This window comes from Acyrthosiphon pisum, unplaced genomic scaffold, assembly GCF_005508785.2.
Source record: "Acyrthosiphon pisum isolate AL4f unplaced genomic scaffold, pea_aphid_22Mar2018_4r6ur Scaffold_21878;HRSCAF=25160, whole genome shotgun sequence".
Lineage (NCBI taxonomy): Eukaryota > Metazoa > Arthropoda > Insecta > Hemiptera > Aphididae > Acyrthosiphon > Acyrthosiphon pisum.
Window position 1 is genome coordinate 57,779 of NW_021771390.1, and position 8,429 is coordinate 66,207.

Below are 8,429 nucleotides of genomic sequence, written 5' to 3' on the forward strand. Positions count from 1 at the left end.
TATATAATAAATACAAATTAAAGTACCTATTAACAATAAAATTATTAGTTGTGAATGAAGATTAAATTTGTGATTACAACAATTAATACAAACATGCCCTTGTTATTGGTAGAAAATGGTGTGTATCATACTTAATTTTAAATTATGTTAGAAATACTAATTATTTTGTACATGTAATGAAATGTATTGAGTTATAAGTGCTTAATAACCTAACCAACAATATAATATAATGAACAAAAATCAATTTGTATAGGTACCTACTTAACTGAACATAATGTTGTGACAGCGGTAATGTTTGAAAATTTCATAATTTTAATAAATTTTGTTTTATTTTTAAATAAGTTGTCATTAACTACCTTCATAATTGTATGGTTCCTATATGTATACGGTATACCTAACCTTTGGTATACAACATTTTTAAATATTTTTATGTTTAAATGATACAAGTAGGTATACATCTTATACATATACATGTATACCTACTGAATTCTTACATTAGAATTTAGAACACTGAACATTAGTAGGTACAGCATTATAAACTTATCAATATTTATCATATTTTATATTCTACTAATTACTATGACATGTCTTATGTATATAATTATAAATATGAATGTGGTATGCAGGCATGCAACAAAGAGTAAATAAGAATATAGTTTAGTTTAATATACCTATATACCTATTTAAATATTTATTATTTATATTTATATTATACATATATAAACATAATAATATATAATTTGTATATTTTAATTAACATAATTAAAATAACCAAGTTTTGCTATAAATAGTCGAAAACAAGAACTAATAATATAGTAATATGTCAACTGTAGCACTCGTATTCCATTAATGTCAATGGTTATACCTAGAACTCTTGTACTACATAAATATATAATTAATAATTGATAAATAACCATAATTTATATTTGTGTTAAAAAAAAATTCGATGCTTAATATTTTTTTGAAATATTTCACCATGTAGTATTTCATACTTCAAACACTAGTTTGTGGCAACTTAATTTCACATGTACCACTACTAAGTTTTGGTTGACACAAGAATACTTTTTTGTTCAGTGTATATGCGTGTAGTATACATAATAGGTTAGTTATATTACTATTGTCTATTCATGTATAAAATAATCATACCATAATATTATATTATAATCCAGGCATCCAGCATAAAAAATAAATAATAAAATCAAGCATTAATTTATTATTTATTATATAGTTTATTTCATATAATAGTGATAATTAAACATACTTATATAAGTTATATCATATAGAATATAGTTATATACTCATATTATACAATTTAATTTGCAGCCTGTAATTAAATACATTTTATGTGTTTATTAATATTGTGTTGTTTAGAATGTTTAGCAGTATTTGTATGGTACACTAAATTTATGATTACCAAATGTGACTCACCTAAAAACGGTTATATTTTAGTATAAAACTTTGTTGAAAGTGAAGCTTGACGGCCCTAAATATATTGACAGTTGATGTCAATCCTGTAGCCGTATACAATATAGAAAGCGATAGTGTTATATCATAACTGCATAAAAGTATCTATTAGAAAACGACATTGAACACGTACGTGTGTCTTACATGGTTTGAATACTCAAATATTAATTGTATATTTCAACAAAATGTACAGCTCTTGGTTTTTCTGTAAGCCAATAAACTTTTTGGTTGTGGATTTTAGCTGCTAATAAACAAAAAACTATACCTAAACATATATTTTTTTTAATTATACCAAAGGAAACTATTTTAACGAGACAGACAATTTTACATCAACGACATGCAGCGCGTACCGTGAATAAATGATGCGAAATGTAACGCCGCGGAACCAATACCGAACCATTGTAATGGATATGACAATTGATGTATTAATATGTAAAATGTATAACTTTGAAGGTAGTATAAACGTCGTTACTTGTAATATGGTATTTGAACCATACTAAGCGTTTTCCTTGAGATCAAAGTAGCCGTCAGCGTATATAAGAGGGCACAGCCCTGATGAGATGTACCTGGACCATAGAAGCCACTAGTTATTATATTATATTCTATATAACTACTATACATAATTAAACACTGTTTTAAATGATTAAACACGCACTTTGATAACTGTGAATGTAGTTACTATTATTTGAAACGTATCATCGCCTGTATTCCCAAAGTGCTGCACGTAATACTATCGAATTTGTTGCCCAGGGCATGTACACTAGATAGCGCCTAACGCGTTTTCTATTTAATCCCGAGTGTACCAGTGATATTTACCGTTTTAAATCCAAAGTTACCGGTAAAATAAAGGCACTTAAAGTTACCGCGCCACCCCCGGAGCATACCAACAACAGTAGATTTCACTACGACTTAACCATACCATGTAATACCATCAAAATGCACTGTCCTCCAACCATAATATCAGCATACGGAGGCTATCCACGTAGTTCATAAAATAAACCATCAGCCCAATTACGCTTTGTTGACATTTGGGTACTTAAAATATTGAAAGCCGTTTGAGTGCTGTTTATCTCATACACGCATCACAGCACCGTTCGATTCTTGTTTTCTCTTCGGCGAACTATTCTATTTAGACGCCGTAAGCATTCAATTTTTTTTTAAATTATGGTTATCGCCGGTGTGCAGCCGCCTATCGTCGTAGCGTTATTTCGTCAACGGCTATGGGTTGTTGGCGGCCACGTGCATAACATACCAAAAATTACCCCTCCCCCTTTTTTTGACTTAAGTATATCTCGGTCAGGTTTTAACTCAGACGCACCGTTTTGACACCAAAAAATTTGTTTCGAGCACCTCTAAATAGTCCCCCCAAGGTCGGGGTACTTTGGACCCCCCTCCTCAAAGTTATTTCGGAAAAACTCGAGGTGTCGTCCCACGTTTCTGAAACTCAAGTTTTCTTATACCATGTAAGTCGGTGATGAAATTCGGCGTCCTGTGTCGAGACCGTACGAGACGTTTTTCCCCGTCTTTCGGGGCCCCAAAAGTTCAAAATTTGCGTTTTTCAGGGTGTTTCTGCACTGACACTTTTTTTTAGGCACGTCGAGCCGTTTTTGTAGTCGGGCCTTATAGAGGACTTTGCGCTGTATCGATTGGTACCAATATCAACGTTATCCAACTTTTGGTTAGGGAGTTATGATTTTTATAGTGTTTTTCATACTTGGAAAATAACGTATTTGCGTGGGTTTTTGATTTTTTTTTAGCTGGATCACTACGAAATTCTAGAATCCGATCATTTGGCGTACGAGGATTCGAAAAGGCTCTATGGTTCATTTACTTACAACCATTATTTCGCCCGTAATCGAGGTAGCAATAAGTTTGAAAACGCATTATGCAATTATTCGTATTACCTAGACGTTGTCTTGTGGTATACCTCCGTTTAACGTATCAAGTAATAAATGTTTTGAACTTTTTTCCGCACTTATTTTATTAGGCGTGTAACTTTTTATTCATTGTAAATCGAAGGGTATATAGGAATAATAAGTAGATAGAACTTAATGCTAAAGGTCAGGGTATTTATTTCAATTTTTTCGTATTCTTTGGCCTATATACAGGATGATCCATATAAATGGGTACTTTAAAACTTATAAAGTAAAATACTAAAATGTTAATTGTAAACCATGTGGCGATGCTGCATTAGTACCTATTACTTAAATAGTTAAATATTTAACGTATAATGTAATTAATAATATTGAACTAATTAGTGTATGTTTTAAATCTTTATAAGTATACCGACAGTTAAAATTTCTTTAATAGCATAATATACCTAACAAAATAGTTGTTGAATCTTTAAGTTTGTTAAAAATATTCCATTGAACTTAAAATTACATTATACCTAAGTCGTAATTTGGGATATATTTATGTATTTTATTTGTATTTTAATCAAAAATATATGTTTTTAAGTTTATATTATTAAGAGTGATGTAAATTTGATAACACCTACCACTTGGAAAGCACAACATTTTTACCTACATTAAGTTTACCTATTGGTAAGTTTTCTTAAAATGTATACGTAGAAAAATAAATTGTTATGATTAATACATCAATTTGTACATACATTATTATGACGTTTTAACAGTTTTTATTTAAATTTTATTTTCAGTTAAATGAGTTTGGTTCATTCAGTTACACCATCAATAAATGTGATTCAAATTTCGATAACACAAAAGTTGTTTTACTTATAAAATTATTGGCTGACACCAATACACCATAGCACAAACCTAATACAACTTCATGGATTAATTTACTTATTACCATCTACTTGGACACAGCAAGCTGGCTGCTTATCTACATATACCTACTTACAAACATTATGTTCTCTGTTCAGAAGTACTTATAAGTTGCATATATTCAAATTTTGAATTCTGGCATAGTTATTATTATTAAGAACTAAGATTATCTGTATTTACTACAATTGATATACTTGGCCAGATAATTGGGAGAAAAATATTGAAATTATAAAATGTTCTATCTTCCATTAAATTTTCCAAACGAGAACAATGACAAATAAAAATGTTGTTTCCCATATACCTACTATTTTAATAGTTGAAGAGACTACAAAATGAATTAAGTATGTACTTAAACATATTTTTTTTATAATTATCCTTTTTTAATTTATTAGATAGTGAATACTCAACTACTCAAGTTAATTTAAAAGAAGATTAAAAATAAAATCTAACAATCTGCATTCCAGAAGAAACCTAATCTCAATAATATAGTAAACTAAAAATATGTTAAATGAAAATAGTACATGCTAATGATTTTTTTTTTTTAATTTTTACAAATATTACCTATACAATTTATATTTACAAATTTAGCTAACAACATCAATCAATCATTAATACTTAAATGGGTGGTAAAATGTATGTTTCTTTATTAATTAAAAAAAATCTATAAAAATCATAAATTACTCATCTTCATTTATTATACATATGGTATTATTAAATATTATATTTAAATAACTACTTTGTCATAATATTAGGTAGATACTAGATATTATATGTCTTAATCCTAATATTTATATAGGTACCACAAAAATATTTGTATTTAAAATTATATTGTATTAGTGTTTTGCAACTGAATGTTTCCTTCTGTTTGATTTGTGTTGTTAGCTATTGTTATCACCTACAAAATCTAAGTTAAAGTATTATTATTAATCCCATTTTTAAATTTTACTGTATTTTTGTAAGTTAGGAGTTTGTTTAAGTTTGTTTCAATTTTTTGAATACATGTTATGCTCTTAACTCATATATAGCATTAATGCATAACAAATATTTTGATTTAACTGTATCATTTAATTTGGAATAGATTTATCATAGTCCTGAGCTTTTAAATTATGGTAAAATTTTAAAGGCCGTTTATCTAGTAGGTGCTCTATCAAATTTTATAAATGTTTAGCTACAACCTGTGCATTTCTTTCATAGTACTAATAAATAGGTAGTAAAAGTCAATCAAGTGCTCTTCAACTCCTTTATTACTTACCTATTAATTATTATAGTTATTAATTATTACATACTTCTCAATTTAAATTTTCTATTAAATTAAAAGCAGAGAAAAAAGTTGGCAAAAATTAGTATTTTTAAAAGGAAATTGTGCATTATTCCAAATAATTTATTAATAACTATTAATAATTTATTATTTACTACTTTTGTATTATGACAACTAAAATTTACGGAATAGTATAAAATTAAACGATTGACGACCAATTAACTGACTCAATATAGGTAGTATAAATAGTCTATGTTACGGGCAAAGTTGGAAATCCGGGCACTGTGCACAATGTCCGAACATTTTGGACAATGTAAGAGTGATCATTTTAATATTCAAATTATTGTTTATACATTGACCGGGCATTGTACTAGATTGCCGGTACAAATAGTGTACCCTGCCCAGATTCGAGGAGGCAAAGTTAATTAAATACACCGCGCTACACACATTTATATCGAATTGCATTTACACGTAATAATATTACTACAAAATTACACTTAGATTGTTGGATATTTTATTCATACGCGACAACGCGACGGCTGCCGATAATACGAATCTTATTGATAAAGTATTATCACATACTTATATATTACGCGAACATTATGGCTATCTATATAATATTATATTTTCGTCATCGAATCGTAAAATTCCGATTCGATATTATGTAATGGTTATTGTCACGACGGCGACGTTGCGTAGTCTGTCACTCTGTCATTCGTTAAAAAATCGTGTAGTGTGTGTAGTGTGTAGTGTTGTTTTTTTCTTTTGGTCAACGTATCTAACTATTTTCTAAGTATTTTCGTACTATTTTCTAACATAAAATGGAAAAAACGTTTAATGAGAAATTAAACAATTTACTATTAAACAAAAACGCAAATGCTGTGTTTTTAAATAAAATTTATTAAAAAATACGGTGTTGTAAATAAATCAAGGATTGACAAATTAGTAGTTCCAGTATCCCAAGGTAATTTAATTATAAGTATTATGTTTACAACGAACAATTATTACAAATTCTTAACGAAACACATGTATTTGTGGTACATGGATGTAGAAACCGTATGTAGCATGCATTGAACTTAAAATATAAAAATACGAGTGGTAAACACCTTGGGGGTAATCAGTGTACATAAGGTGATGGTAATCATAGGTATAATCATGGGTATTCATGGGTAATCATAGGTAATCTTTGTAGTAAATCATGGGTAATCATAGGTATAACCATTGAAATCAGTAATCTGGTGTACAAACTTTCTGTCAGGTATTTACCCCTCGTAAAAATATAACAAGGGAGACTATAATGATATATTGTAAGACCTATACTTTCATCAATTAAACTAAGTTAAAAGATAACCAAAATTTAGTATTAACTTTTTAACTCAAATTAAGTTAGTCAAAAAAAATAATAATAAATATTAAAATTTAAAATTATAGATACCTAATATTGTTTATGTAATTAAACCAAAGAACTATTATTATTATATGTTCCAAAAGGTAACAATACTTTTTAATGCGTTAATGCCTTAGCAAGCTAGGTCCATATATTTCTATAGTAAGGGGCTTGCCTTACTTCCTTAGCTGACAGGCGCGTTAAAGCTAACCTAGTCTTTTTGGAAAAGTTTTTTGATAATTCTATCAATGCTCCTTCTCTGATTTTGAAAATTAACTTAAAAATTGCTCATTGCTCCACAAGGTCCCTGTAAGTTGAAACTTGTACCCGTAAGTTTATTGTACTATTGGGCTACCGCCCATTATATAATATACAAAGGTATTATGTTAAATAAATAAATAAATAACATATTAATACCAGATAATTTTATGGCTCTTTTTAAAAGAGGTGTTAGGTTATATAAAATACTTCATAAAAAGTATTTATATATTGTTTGTTTGATTTTTAAGGAGAATTTTGAATGGAGTAGGTAGATCTATATAATAACTGTAATAAGTAGGTGAAGTTGTTGGTTAAATGTCAAGGCATAGGGACTTTGAGTGAAGCATTTGCTGAGTGTAAGCTGCAAGGTAATGATGAGGTTAGGTTTCTGAAAAAAAAATCCTATATAATAATTACCATTAGTATTATAACTAATTCTGTTTCTTATAGGTATAAGCTATACATTATATTTTAATATGATTTTATTTCAGTGGTTTGTTGTATACTTTTTTCAATGATATGAATTTGAATGAATGCAAGGTGCTGCAGATTATTCAGTAATACCGAAATCCTGGTTAACTGTAGTTGATCATAAGTATTTTTGCAAATGGCCCAAAACAAAAAAAGTTACTTAAAATATTTTACACAAAGGAGAAAATGTACCTACAGGAAACTATTGACATATAATTTATTCTCGGTTAATTTATGTTTCAACGGAGTTCCATTTGGTAAATATTAAAATATTATTGTGCGTTTTAAGAGTTGAAGATTTTAACAATAAATACCTAATTATTATAATACTTTTATTGTAGATAATTTTGAAATGGCTCAAAGGAAACTACAATACATTATGGATTCTGAATCAGAATCTGGTTTAATTAATTTAGAGAGAGAGGTAAAAGAAAAAAAACAAAGGCAACTAATTTTGATGAATGACCAGTTGAGATAATGGTATGCATTTAAAAGTAAATATTCATTATGATTTTAATATATAGATTTAATTTATTAAGAATCAGATAATAGATGTTCAAATAATATTGTTGGAAACGTTTTTAATATTAGTTCTGAGAAAAATCATACAACAAATAATGATTTTTATAAAAATTTACTTTCTTAACGGTATTATTGCCATGTATAAAACATAATTTGGGTGATTGTTTTATCAAAGAACACTTATCATTTCAACAAAAATGTTAACTTAGTGTAACAATAATACTGTGCAACAACTCACTAATTAAATAATATTTGTGTATACTAATATTATACTATATATTAT

At 28.1% G+C, this 8,429-nt stretch overlaps 1 long non-coding RNA gene across 1 annotated transcript; it reads left to right on the forward strand.

The window, feature by feature from the left end:
* Window positions 1-6,183: 6,183 nt before the first annotated feature.
* On the forward strand, window positions 6,184-8,201 carry LOC107885532. The gene is made up of 3 exons (XR_001680435.2): window positions 6,184-6,469; window positions 7,645-7,881; window positions 7,966-8,201. It is a non-coding gene; the product is annotated as an uncharacterized LOC107885532 (long non-coding RNA).
* Window positions 8,202-8,429: the final 228 nt, after the last annotated feature.